The 15,214-nt window shown below is 51.4% G+C and overlaps 1 long non-coding RNA gene across 3 annotated transcripts; it reads left to right on the top strand.

Annotated features, from left to right (window-relative positions):
- LOC139364212 (uncharacterized) lies at positions 1 to 14,909 on the top strand. Of its 3 annotated transcripts, none has more exons than XR_011625638.1 (5): positions 1 to 441; positions 1,237 to 1,295; positions 3,044 to 3,326; positions 3,910 to 4,050; positions 14,448 to 14,909. It is a non-coding gene; the product is annotated as an uncharacterized lncRNA (long non-coding RNA). The 3 variants fall into 3 exon arrangements; XR_011625636.1 differs by having other exon boundaries at positions 8 to 441; positions 3,044 to 3,278; XR_011625637.1 differs by lacking the exon at positions 3,910 to 4,050 and having other exon boundaries at positions 10 to 441; positions 3,044 to 3,278.
- The last annotated feature ends 305 nt before the right edge of the window (positions 14,910 to 15,214 follow it).

Here is a 15,214-nt window from a genome sequence, read left to right as displayed (position 1 = left end):
CTGCAGCACCCTGCCTCCCCCTGCCTGCCTGTGCGTGGGCGGCCAGCTCCGGCTGCTGCCAGGATTTGGGGCCAGCACGGCCTCGCTGCAAGACCCAGCCCTGCCCCCATAGAATCTAGGATGGGAGCTTCGGCATGTCCGGTGCCAGGGGCCCTCAGAGAATATCTAGCCTGTCCCATTTTACTGATGGGACCCTGGGCCACAGAGGACTAGTGGCTTGTCCAAAGCCGCACAGACCCCCTGGGGTCTCCCTCCTGGGCTCGGCTGTGAGTCGGGTGGGCACGGAGCACCCGGGAACATCGCAGACAGGGGACTAGCCACATGGCAGGCCAGTCCCAGAAAGCAGGCCAGCCGCTGCAGCCAGGAGGATGCAGAAGACAAAGGGACTCCAGGAAGCTGGACACTGCCTTCCTCTTCTCTCCTAGACACAGTGGTGGATGGGTGCGAAGGACTGAATGCTTGTGTCCCTCCACAATTCACATGCAGAAACCCCAGTCCCCAGTGTGATGTTATTTGGGGTACAGCCTTTGGGGGTGATTAGGGCATGAGGGAGGGGCCCTCACAGTGGAATTAGTGCCCTTGTGAGAAGAGACAGGAGGGATAATCCCTCCACCACGTGGAGGTCGCAAGCACCCAGAGAGAGGGCCCCTCGCAGCCCTACCATGCTGGTACTCTGATCTTGCAGACTTTAGAGCTGCGATAAATCCATACTTATTGTCAAAGCTGCCTTGTCCACAGTAATGAGTTACAGCATCCTGAGCTGACTCAGACAGTGAATTTGTTGGGGTGCTGAGTTTGCTCCACTTTCGGCAGCCCCAGCTCTCAGACTAAGTGGAAAGGCACAAGCCAGGCTTTTTTTTTTTTTTTTTTTTTTTTTGAGACATAGTCTTGCTCTGTCGCCCACGCTGGAGTACAGTAGCGTGATCTCGGCTCACTGCAGCCTCCGCCTCCTGGGTTCAAGCGATTCTCCTGCCTCAGCCTCCTGAGTAGCTGGGACTACAGGTGCGCGCCACCATGCCCAGTTAATTTTTGTATTTTTAGTAGAGGTGGGGTTTCAGCATGTTGGCCAGGATGGTATCGATCTCCCGACCTCATGATCCACCTGCCTCAGCCTCCCAAAGTGCTGGCATTATAGGTGTGAGCCACTGCGCCCAGCCAAGCCAGCTTTTAGCAGCCTCCCTGCCAGGGTCCTGGCGGCCCCTATTTGATTCCCCTCCTCTTTTTCCTCCTCCTCAGCAGGCTGAATGTTGGTCCTGAAGATTGCTTCCAGCAGAGGACAACTGCCTCCCTTCAAGGTTGGTAGGTCCTTTACCAGCTCTCTCCCGCCTTTTGCCCACCCAACTCCTTCTGTGTTATTTTTCTTTTATGTACCCCATGTGCTATGGTCTGAATGTTTCATGTTGCCCCAAAGTTTGTATGTTGTCATCTAATCCCCATTGTGATGGTATTAGGAGGTGGGAGCTTTGGAGTCATCAGGCCAGACCCTCATGAATGGGATCAGTACCATGAAAGAGGAGCTGAAGAACTCCCTTACCTCTTCCACCATGTGAGGACACAGCAAGAAGACAGCTCTGTGAGCCAGGAAACAGGCCTTCACCAGGCACCAGAGCTGGTATCTCTAGTGCAGACGCCAGCACCTTGATCTTGGACCTTCCAGCCTCCAGAGTTTCTGTTGTTTATAAACCACTTGGTTTATGATATTTTACTATAGTAGGCTGAATGGACTAAGACACCATGTTTTCAAAACCTCTCTTCTTCTGTCTCTTCTTGAGTGAGGGCCTCACTCTGTTGCCCAGGCTGGAGTGCAATGGCACGATCATGGCTCACTGCAGCCTCAACCTCCCAGACTCAAGGGATCTTCCAGCCTCCCAAGTAGCTGGGATCACAGGTGCACACCACCACAACTGGCTAATTTTTCATATTTTTGTAGAGATGGGATCTTGCCATGTTGCCCAGGCTGGTCTTGAATTCCTGGGTTCAATTAATCCACCTGCCTCGGCCTCCCAAAGTGCTGGGATTATAGGCATGAGCCACCACCCCCAGATGTCTCTTAAGCAAACAGCTTTATTGAGTAACAACACAATGGCCCATTTTTGATCATCAAAGCCCCACAGAACCCAGGCTTTGCCTGCCCCAGAGACACGGGACTCTTCAGGTTCTTATATGGTCATGTGATGGATATGTGGGACAGTTCCATAAGCTGAACACTGTCACTAGTGCAGGGCTTACTGTCCACATCCCTCAGAACCCTGCAGATGAAGGTTCCCAAGATGACATCAGTGGAATTTCCCGCAGGTCCCACAGGCCCACATTGGGATGGGATGTGGGTCGTCCCAGGAGCTCTGGCTATGGATCAGACTGAGGCTGGGCTGGGCCATATCATGCCTACCACAAACTTCCCACGGGACTCAACTGTTCAGACATTTTGGGAGTGTGAAAGGTCCTTGTGGTTCTTGCCAATAATCCAATTATGGGGAAGAAGGGGCCTCCCACCCTCTTTCTGATGATAAAACTTGCACAACAAAACTACTTACTGGGCACCAAGGGCTTTCCCTGGTGCCATCTCAGTGGTCCCAGAAGCTATGGCCCCCAAAATAGAGACTAAACTCATGGGTTCTAATTTTCCATGGAATATTGGAGTTGGGACATTTCCCTAGAGATGTTTTCGTTACACAGGAGCATGAATTTGATCTAGAGATGGGAAGTGATGGCACAGCCAGGGGATGGCTACAATGTCCAGAGCCAAGTTCCATCTCTGTCAGTCCTGAACTATGTAATCATAGAAGAATCACATCACTCCCTGAGCCTCAGTCTCCAAATCTGTGAAATGGAGCTCAGATTATCAGCCACTATAATTCCTCCACCAGGTCATATACTTCTTTGGGGAAGGACTGTGCTTTTGTTCTCTTCCGTGTTTCTAACACAGAGGCTGCCAGAGTAGCCCAGGCTTAATCAAAGGGTAGGCACAGATTATGAGGGCGTTCTTTCCCCCAGACCATCCACCACACATTCATTTCATTCATGAATTCATTTTTCTGTTCAGCCAAAATTTAATGTCATCATCTACATGCTGGGGACACAACAGTGAGGGAAACGGACTGGGAGCTTACAGTTGACCGATGGGACCCAACAGGTGGTCACTGCACACTGGAATGTGGGACATATAGGACGCCTCCTGAACACGAAGAAGGAGACCTACCTCAGTTCTGCAGAGTCCGAGAAGACTTTCCCGAGAAGCTGACAACTCAGCTAAGACCTCAAAGATAAGATGGTTTAATGTAAGCCAGAAAAGCAGGTTTAGAGTTCCAGGAAGTGGAGAAGTAAAAGTATGACATGGAAAGGGAGGGGGGAGGGAGAGGAGCCTCTGGGACCACACAATCCCCACTTCCCCCGCCAGCTACTTCCCAAGGAAACCATCTCCCTCACCCTGAACAGGGACTAGTGGGGTTCAGGACCATGGAGAGCACCACAGTGCTCTTCCAGGCACCATTTTGGTCTTGCTAATCCTGAAGGGCCCCACTCAGGTTAAAGCCTGAGGAGATGAAGGACAGGGTCTGGGGGTGCGGAAACCACCAGGCTGGGGACCAAGGAGGGAGAGTCCGGGGGCCAGCTGAGTCTGGGGAATCAACTGTCAGCTCTCCAACTAGATGAAGGCTGTAGTCACAGACCCAAGGGGAGCCTGGTGAGTTACACTTAGGCCTGGGAGCCCAGGATCCCTGCTGGGCACAAGGAGAACAGCGGGATGATGGAGACAAGTGGTTCTCTACGATCTCTGTTACCCAGGCTGGAGTGCAGTGGTATGCAGTTTCGACCTCCTGGGCTGCAGTGATCCTCCTGCCTCAACTTCCCAAGTATCTGGGACTACAGGCATGCACCACCACGCCTGGCTAGTTTTTGTATTTTTTGTAGAGACGGAGTTTTGCCATGTTGGTCAGACTGGTCTGGAACTCCTGGACTCAAGCGATCCACCCACCTCAGCCTCCCAAAGTGCTGGGATTCAACAGCCCAGGGAACAGGCCCAGGGGATGAGCTGCTGCAGTGGGGTCTGTGGTAGGTTTCCCTGTCTCCCAACCCTCAGCAAGAAGAGTCTTGATCCAACCCTGTCCAGAGTCCAGCTGAGGCCTCCAGACAGACCCCACTCCAGCCACATGAAGGCCCCTGTCAAAGAAGGTGCAGGTTAGGGGAAAAGCAGAAAAAATGTCCCCCAATCCAAACTCCTGGATCCCTCCATGAGAGAGAGGTTTCCCCTCTTCTCTTCCTGGAAGAGAAGCGCTTATCCCCAGGCCCAAGACCACCAGCAGAATCCATAGCCTTTCCTGGTAGAGTTGGCAGCTCTGAGGTACCACTGCTCCTGTGGCCTGTGGCCCCTCTCCCCTGCCCTCCCCTCCCCTTCTTTCCCTTCCACTGCGCTCCACACCCCACATGTTACTCTCCCAGCTCTGGGCAGCCAGGCCCTCCCCTCTTGCCTCCTGGTCTTCTCTATTCTGCTGGTTCCAACCCATCCCCTGGCTCAGCCCACTGTCCCCCACGTTGCTCCTACTGCACACCCTCTGCCTCCTCATCTTCCCCTCCCCTATCTAGGCTTGGTGGGCTCAGGCACCCCAGGCCCTTCTTAGCAAAGCCGTCTCTCTTAGGTGCAGTGGTCCTACCTCCCAACCCCATCACTGCCCTCCACCCCACATTAACTGTAATTCTGTAAGAAGAATGACTTGTTGGTTTAATAAATCTCTAGTTATTGTAATAATAATTTAAAAAACACACACAAAGTGTTGGGATTACAGGTGTGAGTCACCATGCCTGGTCCAGACTTCTTTTTCTTTTAGAGATAGGGTCTCACTCTGTCACCCAGGCTGGAGGGCAGTGATGTCATCATAGATAACCACAGCCTCCAGTTCCTGGGCTCAAGCAATCCTTCTGAGTCAGCCTCCTGAGTAGCTGGGACTACAGGCACACACCACCACACCCAGCTAATTAAAACTTTTTTTGTACAGACAGGATCTTGCTATGTTGCCCAGGCTGACCTCAAACTCCTAGCCTCAAGCAATCCTCCTGCCTTGGCTTCCCAGCTAGTTCTCTACTGTTTAAAATCAGAAGCCCTTTGGTAATCTGATGAATGATAAATAATACATTTAGAAATTTAACATAATAAGGCCAGACATGTTTGCTCATGCCTGTAATCCGAGCACTTTGGGAGGTCTAGGCAGGCAGATCGCTTGAGCCCAGGAGTTTGAGACTAGCTTAGGCAACATGGCAAAACCCATCTCTACTAAAAATACAAAATTTAGCCAGGCATGGTGGCGCATGCCTGTTGTTCCAGCTACTTGGGAGGCTGAGGCAGGAGGATCACCTAAGCCTCGGGAGGTCAAGGTTTCAGTGAGTGGTGGTTGCACTACACTCCAGCCTGGGCAACAGAGTGAGAAAGAAACTTAACAAGTAAGTAAATGTATGGCGTGGTATGTCAGAAATCGATAAATGCTGTGGGAGAAAAGAAAAACTTTCTCCCCCTGAAAAACAAGTGATCTCTGGAATTATACCAACAAAGTTGGTTTTAGCCCTCCTGAGCCTTCCATGGATACATCTCAGAACCGGTGCCCCTCCAGGTTATGACCCACTCTATGTGGGAGTGGGGAAGAGGGAAAAAGGGACTGGGCTGAGTCTGCCTGGGCCCCCAAGCCAGGTGTAGGGGGACCTCTGCCCCGACCAGTAGCAAGGAGCATCCCCAGGCCCCTGGCTCCTGACTTGCAGCCCCTCCCTCGCCACTGTATTTACCAATTGAGCAACTAGACTGTATCAGTCACAAGATAACTAAAGATGCTGAAGGGGATCCGGATGCTGGAGGTGATATTAGGATGCTGGAGCTGATATTAGGATGCTAGAGGTGGATAGGATGCTGGAGGAGATTAGGATGCTGGAGGTGATTAGGATGCATCAGTCAGCAGAAGTAAAGTCAATGCCCCCAGACAGTTCATATCCTAGTGGGTGCAGACAGATAATAATGAACAAAGTAATTTAAATTATATAGCACATTAAAAGTGGTTAGTGCTGTGGGAAAAACAGAAAAAGCTTAGCAGGAAAAAGGGATGGGGAGTGCGGGGATGGGCTTGGGTAATGTGTTGGGGGTCAGGGGGCTACAATTTTTTAAACGGAGGTCAGAGTAGGCCTCACTGAGAAAGTGACCCCCGAGCAAAGACTCAAAGGGGCTGAGGGGCTTGGCCATGAAGATGGGGGGAGCAGGGCTTCAGGCAGAGGGGACAGCCAGTGCGAAGGCCAGGAGGAGGGGAATGTGGCTGGCACAGAGGAGGACCCGGCACAGGAGGTGTGGTTGGGAGGAGGTGAGGGGGCAAGGGGGCCGAGCCATGGGGAGCCCTCGTACAGACTGGCTTCTGCTCGGCGTCGTGGCAGGGTTAGAGCAGAGGAAGAACATGATCTGACTTGTGGCGAGAATGGATTGTGGAGGAAAGGGGATTGGTTAGGAGGCTCTAGCAGTTACCCAGATGAGAGGTGACAGTGGCTTGGACCAGGGTGATGGCCAGGGCCGTGGAGAGACACGTCAGACTTGGGATAGATTCCTAGGGTAGGGACAGCAGGATGTGTGGATGGATCAGAATGGAAGACAGAGGAGACTGAAGGACGACTTGGAAGTCTTGGTCTGAGCTACTGGAAGCATGGAGTTGCCATTCCCAGAGATGGGGAGACTCCAGAAGGGGCAGTTTGGGGGACAGAATGGGAGTTGGATTTGGATGTGTTCTGTCTGAAGTGCCCACTGGACATCCCAGGGAGACACTGAGGAGGGATTTGGAAACAGGATTCTGAATTTCACAGCCCAGAGTGGCTCAAATGGGACTAGCCCTTAGAAAGCCACCTGAAGCCAAGGCCCGTCAGAGCTGGGACATTCTCCACCCCATTTGTGTCACTGCCTGCATGCATCCAGGGTGGGTCACCACTGTCTTCCCAGGCAGCTGAAAGAAGGATAGATATTGAGTGGAAGGATAGAAGGATAAAGGATGGATGGATGGATGGATGGATGGATGGATGGATGGAAACAATGGGCATTAGACTGGAGGGAAGGAAGGATGGAAAAATGAAAGAAAGGAAGGAAGAAAAGGTGAATAAATGAAATGATAGTTGGATTCTATTAGTCTATTTGTGTGCCTGGACAGCCCTGACTGAGGCATTCTTCCTACACTGAAGGGACTTCTGTACCAGGGGCCTCAGGGCCATAAGGAGAAACGCACAAGGAGAAATGTTGCAGCCTCAGAGAATGAGAAGCAGAGAGGAGATAGGAAGTTCCCAGTGCCTGGCTGGAATCCTCAGTGAGACCAGGGGTCCCCAACACACCCAGAGCTTCCCAACAAATGCCCCCTTTCTCTTAAGCTGGCCCCAGGGGCTTCTGCTACTGCTACCAGAGACCCCTGCCCGGACAAGCCACATACAGACGGAGAAACCATGAGGATTCCAAGAGACAATGCATCAAATGCTTCGCCCAGTGCCAGGTGCAGAGAAAGTGCTAGATGCAACAAGATAATCACCTGGACCCTGCAAGCATCCAGGAGGGCACTGGTGGAGAAGGAGACCCTTGAGTTAAGTCCTAAGAGATGGGCAAGAGTTAACCTAAGAGGAAGAGATGGGGAAAGGAATTTCAAGAACTCTCCTCCAACCCCCAGGTCTCCAAACCATCTCGTCTTCATACTGAGCGTGTCCAGCTCCTGCCAGCCCCTCTCCCTTAGCCAGTGGTCCTGCCCTTCTTTAAAAGATAGTGCCTGGGGCAGAGTCTTGTGAGGGGACATAGCCCAGCAATAGCCGTAGAGACTGGAGCTGTGTGACGTTGAGCAAGGTACTGAACTCCTCTGTGCTTCGCTTTCCTATCTACAGACGAGGGGTTGGTAACAGGACCTGCTTTGTTGACTTGTGTGAAGATTAAGTGAGCTCATGCCTGGATCATGCCTGGAAAGACTTCAGACATGGTGGGCTCAGGGAATGTGAGCATTGGTGATCACAGCAGGGGCGTGGGTGCAGGACTGGCCTCAGCTTCGGCTCAGTTGAGCAAACCCTGGCAGGTCTGCCCCAGCTCACAAGCCTCGTCCAGTCCATGAGCCCAGGCGGCTCTGCTTTATGGAGAAAGACACGGAGGCAGCTCAGAGTGGCCAAATAACATGTCTCAGACCCCACTGCCGGCCCAGGGCAAACTCAGCCAGAGACCCAGGGTCTCGCTCAGCAGACAAGCAGTGGCCAAGGAATCGAGTGAGGGTGTGGTTGGAACCTAAGTTGCAACCAAAGCAGAGGAGACAGCAGGACTGGGGGACTGGGGAGGAGAGAGGAGGCAAGTTCTGGCCAGAAGAGGGAGAGGAAACAACCACGTCCAGAAGGGCAGTGGAAGCTCCAGCCACAGACACCTGGCTGTCCCTTTGGGCCCCCCACAGTCCCCTCTTGCTTCGGCTTTCAGTTCGAGGCTGCAGCAGAAAAGCCATTTGCTGAGTCACCCAGCAGTGTGGACAACCCGGAGCTTCCTCTGGCTGCCGAGAGTCCCCACTCAGTTCCACTTCCCAGCCTCCAGCTCCAGGGGCCTTGGCAGCTGCTCCTGACTGTCCACCTGCTGACCACGCATCTCTATGCAGGCCACTGCACCTCTGTAAGTCTCAGGCTCTGGAACTGTCCAGCGGGACTTGCTGTCACCAGAATGCAGGTCCCAGGAAGGCAGGGATGGTGGTGACCTGTTTGCTGTGTATCCAGGGCCTACAGTGGAGTCAGGTACATGGTGTTCGGAAAGTGTTTGTCAAGTAAATGAAAGAATGAATGGGCCAGACGCGGTCGCTCACGCCTGTAATCCCAGAACTTTGGGAGGCCGAGGGAGGCAGATCACTTGAGGTCAGGAGTTTGAGACCAGCCTGGCCAATGGTGAAACCCCATCTCTACTAAAAACACACACACAAAAAAAAAAAAGAAAGAAAGAAAGAAAGAAAGAAATTAGGTGTGGTGATGAGCACCTGTAGTCCCAGCTACTTGGGAGGCTGAGGCAGGAGAATCACTTGAACCCAGGAGGTGGAGGTTGCAGTGAGCCAAGACTGTGCCATTGCTCTCCAGCCTGGGTGACAGAGCAAGACTCTGTCTCAAAAAAAAAAAAAAAAAAAAAAAGAATGAATGAATGCCTTGCCTGCCTAGCCTTGGTCGGTACTTGAGACCAAGGGAGCTAACAGGCAGCAAAAGCCAGTGCTACAGGTCTGTGCGCCCACTCTCCCGGGATGCCCCCAGACCCCAGGCTCTCCTCAGCTGAACCTAGACTCACCCTGCCCTCCGACCCTGCTTCTCTTTCATGTTCCCAGCTCCAGCATCATCACCCCTGGCTACCTGCAGGATGCCCCTCAATACCATCGCCCTCTTCCTGCCCATCACTTGCTCCCCCTGCCGCCCACGCCACTCTCCACTCCGCTCACTCTCCCTCTGAGCTCCAGCACCTTCACCAGAGCAAGTCATCTCCTCTCCTACCTCCCAGGGTGACCTTCCCCCTACCTGCAGTCACATTCCTCAGCCCTGAACATTCCTTCCTCCCCTCCCAGCCAAGGAGGCCTTTCTTCTAGGGCTCCCCTTGTCCTCAGGACAAAGTCCAAATTCCTCACGTGGCCCATGGAGACTGGGCTCCTGCTCTCCTCTCCAGCCCGCTCATCTCCAGGCTCTGTCCTGTTAGCACACAATGCTCTTTATCGCCTCCCTGCTCTCCCATGCCTCTGTGACTTTGCCCATTCCCTTCCTTCAGCCTAGAATGCCTTCCTTATCTGCATGATAAACGTTCACTTCCCACCTCCCCCAAGAGCACCCAGGAAACCCATTATGACCCCCTGAGGGCTGGCGACTCCACTCTAACTTGCATTACTTCTTGGGAACACATCTATTATATTGCATTTCTCAAGTTGTACCTTAAGTATTTGAAGTCTTTCTTCCCTATGAGATGTTTCTAGAATACGCTTATGGTTTGTTCATATTGAAAAATTTGGACATGCATATAAATGTAAATACTTAAACATAAGTAGTATCCAGTTCAAGTCAGTACTCATAAATATGTAATCAATGAACGTATTGATGGGTAGAAAGGATGGGTGGACCAATGGAAGGAGGAAAGGAAGAATGATTGGCTAGATTGAATGATGGATGGATGGAAGTGAGGAAAAGGAAAGATGGATGGATGGTTGGATGGATATATATGGAAAGAGTATGAATGAAAGAAAGGACAGTTGAATGGGAGGAAAGAAGGATAGATATTGAGTGGAAGGATAGAAGGATAAAGGATGGATGGATGAATGGAGGGAAAGATTGACATTAGAGTGGAGGGAAGGAACGATGGAAAAATGAAAGAAAGGAAGGAAGGGAAAAGGGTGAATAGATAAAAGAATAGTTGGATTCTATTAGTTGGATAGTTGGATTCTATTAATAGTGAGATAAATTAATGGAAGGATGAAAGGAAATAAAGGATGAAATGATGGATGGATGTTTGGATGGACTGATGGAAGAATGAAAGGCTGAAAGGAGCAATGTAAGAGGATAGAGAAGGAAGAATGGAAGGATGGGTGAATGAATGGTTGGATGCCTGGATTCACGGCTGGACATGACAGTTCTCATACCCCTTCAGCTGGTCAGCTCCCTCACAAGGCAGTCTGGAACTTCCAGGTGGTCCCTGAAGCTGGCCCCCATTGCCTGATCTGCTACATTTATCTTGTATATTTTGACCTTAGTCAATAAACAAATAATCTATTTGTGGTTATTAAGGAAAACTAGAATGCTAGAGGCCAGTTAGTCTAATACATTCAAGGCGATTTCAGAGGACATGGGCTCAGCCTGTCGAGGTCGTGTCTAGGTCCTGCAATATCTAATGAGCTCAGCTCAGCTAACTCCACCCAGAGCTCTGCATTCTACTTTCCACTTCCCACCTCTCCCTGGAGGCTCGTTCAGAGCAAGGCCTGCCTGTCCGCTAACCTGGGGAGAGATTTTTCATGGAACAAATGAGAAAGGGAAATGACCTCAACCGAGGGTTGTTGCTGGGGAGGCCTGGGCAGGGGCAGCTGCCTTTCCATACCACCTGTGACCCTGGGCACATTCTGGAGCAGGAAGAAGAGGATCTGGCCCAGTGCCAGCACCCAGGCACCCTGCCAGAGCCATGACACAGAAAATGCTGGGCAGCACTGGTCTGGGTGCCCAGGGAACCCTTGGGGGAGGTGAGTAGGCAGGTCAGGGTGCCTTCATTGAACCCAGAACAGGGCCTGGGTGTGGAGGAGTCTGTGACCCCTTGGTCCCTGGTGCCCTCAACTCCTGCCCCATGGTGAAGGTCCAATAGCTGAGCCTTTATGGCGTCCCCAGCCCTCTCCTCTCCTGATAGCACTTTCTGCTTTCTTTCTTATCTATTTATCGGTATCTGTCTATCATATATTTATTTATTTTATTTTATTATTATTTTTTGAAACACAGTCTTGCTCTGCCACCCAGGATGGAGTGCAGTGGTGCGATCTCGGCTCACTACAACCTCTGCCTCCCAGGTTCAAGCCGTTCTCATGCCTCAGCCTCCTAAGTAGCTGGAACTCCAGGCATGCACCACCACACCCGGCTGATTTTTATGTTTTTAGTAGAGATGGGGTTTCACCACATTGGCCAGGCTAGTCTCGAACTCCTGACCTCAGGTGATCTGCCCACCTCAGCCTCCCAAAGTGCTGGGATTTCAGGTGTGAGCCACTATGCCTGGCCTATTTATTTATTTTAGAGACAGGGTCTTGTTCTGTCACCCAGGCTGGAGTGCAGTGGCACCATCATGGCTCAGTGCAGTCTCAAATTACTGGGCTTAAGCAATCCTCCTATCTCAGCCTCCCAAGTAGTTGGGTCTACAGGCGTGCAGCACCATGCTTGGCTAATTTTTACATTTTTCATAGAGACAGGATCGCACTTCTCAAGCAATTCTCCCACCTTGGTCTCCCAAAGCGCTGAGATTACAGGCATGAGCCAACCATTCCTGGCCCCCTGCTCTCTTTCTCAGCTCCTCACCCACCAACTTCACTAATGAAGTTTCCAGAAGATGCTTGCACACCTGTGGTATCCACACACCGCCCTGCATCTCTGCATCCCAGGTGGGCGGCAATGACGCAGGAGATCTGTGCCTGGGATCCCAGCCACTCCCTTCTCCAGTCTCCTTCCACACACAGTCCCCATGCTGGGATACCTGGCGGTTACTTCCCCTGGAACTTCCACCTCCACCCTCTCAGCGAGCCTTCCAGCAGCCCTTGAGGTGGGGGTCAAGGGGAAGGCGGAATGGAGGGATTGAAGATAAGATTCCAGGCCTTCCATGTTGGGGTGGTCATTCACGAAAACACACAGCAATATGTATTTACACAACCAGAGACGTGTCGTAGAAATCTTTACGGAGAACTAGGCATAAAGTCTAATTTTAAAACATGTGTTTGTATAAATTCATCCTTTAATTATTTATTTATTTATTGTCACGGTGTCTTGTTCCAGGTTAAAGTTCAATGGTGTGATCATAGCTCACCACAAACTCCAACTCCTGGGTTCAAGCGATTTCTTGCCTCAGCCCCCTGAGTAGCTGGGACCACAGGTGCACTCCACCACGCTCGGCTAATTTAAAAAAAAATTGTTTTGGGCCAGGTGCAGTAACTCATGCCTGAAATCACAGCACTTTGGAAGGCCAAGGCAGGTGGATCACGAGGTCAGGAGTTCAAGACCAGCCTGACCAACATGGTGAAACCCTGTCTCTACTAAAAATACCAAAATTAACTGGGCATGGTGGTGCGTGCCTATAATCCCAGCTACTCGGGAGGCTGAGGCAGGATAATCGCTTGAACCCAGGAGGCAGAGGTTGCAGTGAGCTGAGATTGCGCCACTGCACTCCAGCCTGGGTGACAGAGTGAGACTAAATCTCAAAATAGAAAAAAAAAAATTTGTTTTAGACAGAGGATCTGGCTACATTGCCCAGGCTGGTCTCAAGCTCCTGGGCTCAAGTGATCCTCATGCCTAGGTCTCCCAAAACACTGAGATTTACAGGCGTGAGCCACTGTGCCCAGTCTAAATTGATATTTGAATTTTACAAATTTATAGCAAATGTGTGAAAGTATTATACTTTGGGATTATTACTGCTCATCTTTAAGAGCTTGTCCTTCTAACAGGCCTCCTTGCCCGTTCCAATCTGCTTTCAGCAGTAGCTGAGTGATTGGATTGAAACTTAAGGCACACACATTTAGGAGAGGGTCAGAAACTTCCTCTGTAAAGGGCCAGAGGGTAAATATTTTAAACTTTGTGGGTCAGTCTCTACCATAGCAACTCAACTACTCTGCCAGTATAGCACAAAAGTGGCCAAGCACAACAGTAAATGAATGGGTGTGGCTGTGTTCCAATAAAACTTTATTTGCACAAAGAAGTGGTGGGCCAGATTTGGCCTTTGGGCTGTAGTTTGCCACCCTCTGGTTTAGAAAAAGGACACATATAAATGACCACAAAGGTGAGCGTTCAGGAGGTAGTGGCGTGTATATGGACTGGGGAAAGAACTGGGTGGGGTTGGTTCAGTGTGAAGACTCAGAGAGTTAGGCATCCACCCCTAAAACACCAAGGGATGGGGACAGAGCCATTCAGTGGTCCCAGAACCCAACCATAATGCGGGGGATGTAGCAAAGAGGCTCATGTTCATTCACGAGAAGAAAGACCCCATTAGCAATGAAGGGGGAGTCCCATATTCTTGGAGGCATGTAAGCAGAGGCTGGGGGTTAGGGAGAATTGTTCGTTGTTTTTTAAAAATTTATTTTAATTTTGAGTTCCGGGGTACATGTGCAGGATGTGCAGGTTTGTTACATGTTACATAAGTTAACGTGTGCCATGGTGGTGGGGGAGAACTGTTCTTATACATCCAGTCCTGCTCTTAGAGTGAGACGTTCTCTGTTTCTGCTCAAAACTCTCCACAGTCCCTGCTTTGCTCAAGGCAGAGGCCAAAGTCTCCACCAAGGCTGACCACCTGCCCATGCTGGGCCCACTGCCTGGCCGCTCTCGCCTCACACTCTCCTCCCTCTCTCAACTCCAGCCCTGTTGCTTCTGAGCTGTGGCCTGAGCCCCCAACACCCACACACCTCAGTGCCTCTGCTCAGGCTGATCTCTCTCCTGGAGTCTCATCCCCAGACATCCCCGCAGAGGGGACCAGGGCATGTGGGGAGAGGACCCTCATGTCACTCAGCCCTCTCCCTGCCTGCCCTGGTCCTTGACTGCTTGTCCTCCTTAGTGCTCACCTCCACTTAATGTGCCATTTCATTTATTTATTTGCTCCATGGTCTGGCTTCCCCTCCTAGAATGTCAGCTCCATGAGGCAGGGACTTGTGCCTGTGGGTCACGTCTGGATTCCCAGAGTTTAGTGCCTGGCTCACAGTAGGTCTGCAATAAATATTTACTAATATGGCGGTTTTCTTTTCCAGAGCTGGCCATGATACCTCCTATGCCACTGTACTTCTTACAGCATGGTGCCAATACTCGTCCCTTTGAGAAGTGGGGTCTTTGTTCCCTTCCCTTGAGTTTTGGCAGGCCTATGACTATGTCAGAGGTAAAGTTATGTGACTTCCGAGACTGGATCATGAACGGCAACACCGCTTCTGCCCAGTTCCTTAGAATGAAGGAAGGCTGGCACCATGGTGTGAGGAAGCCCAAGCTACACAGAGGCTGCATGTGGATGCTCCAGCCAACTGCCCCAGCCAAGGCTCAACCGCCAGACATGGGCATGAAGACATCTTCAGAGCAACTCTGGCCCCAGCCACCGTGATGGCAGGAGAGGCTCCCAGGGAGAACCAGTCAACCCCCAGGACTGTGGGACGTAGTAACAAAATCTTGTTGGGGGCGATGTGTTACCTAAAGAACAATGAACAAAAAATGCTGGTGTGTCACTGGTGCCTCCAGTGTTCCTACCTCACTGTTCTGAGACCTCACTTTTCATATCTTCCCCCTCAGAGTATGCACCCCTGCTTCTGTGCGTTTCCCAGTCCCTGCCTTCCTCTGGTGCTCTCTGGAAGCTTCTCCTGGTGGCAGCGGGTATTCTGCTCTCTCCTCTAGCATCTGCTGAGACTCCTTCTCCTGGGAGTGGACCACTGCAGATGTTCCCAGGCTTTGGGGCGCATGGGGACACCTCTCTTCTTAGGCTGCTTCCCTCCTTAGGGTGGCCAGAGCAGCTTCCCCCTGCACGGAGGCGAAG

The sequence above is a fragment of the Macaca nemestrina genome, chromosome 7 (assembly GCF_043159975.1).
Source record: "Macaca nemestrina isolate mMacNem1 chromosome 7, mMacNem.hap1, whole genome shotgun sequence".
Taxonomy (NCBI): Eukaryota; Metazoa; Chordata; class Mammalia; order Primates; family Cercopithecidae; genus Macaca; species Macaca nemestrina.
This window is presented reverse-complemented; position numbering and strand designations above follow the sequence as displayed.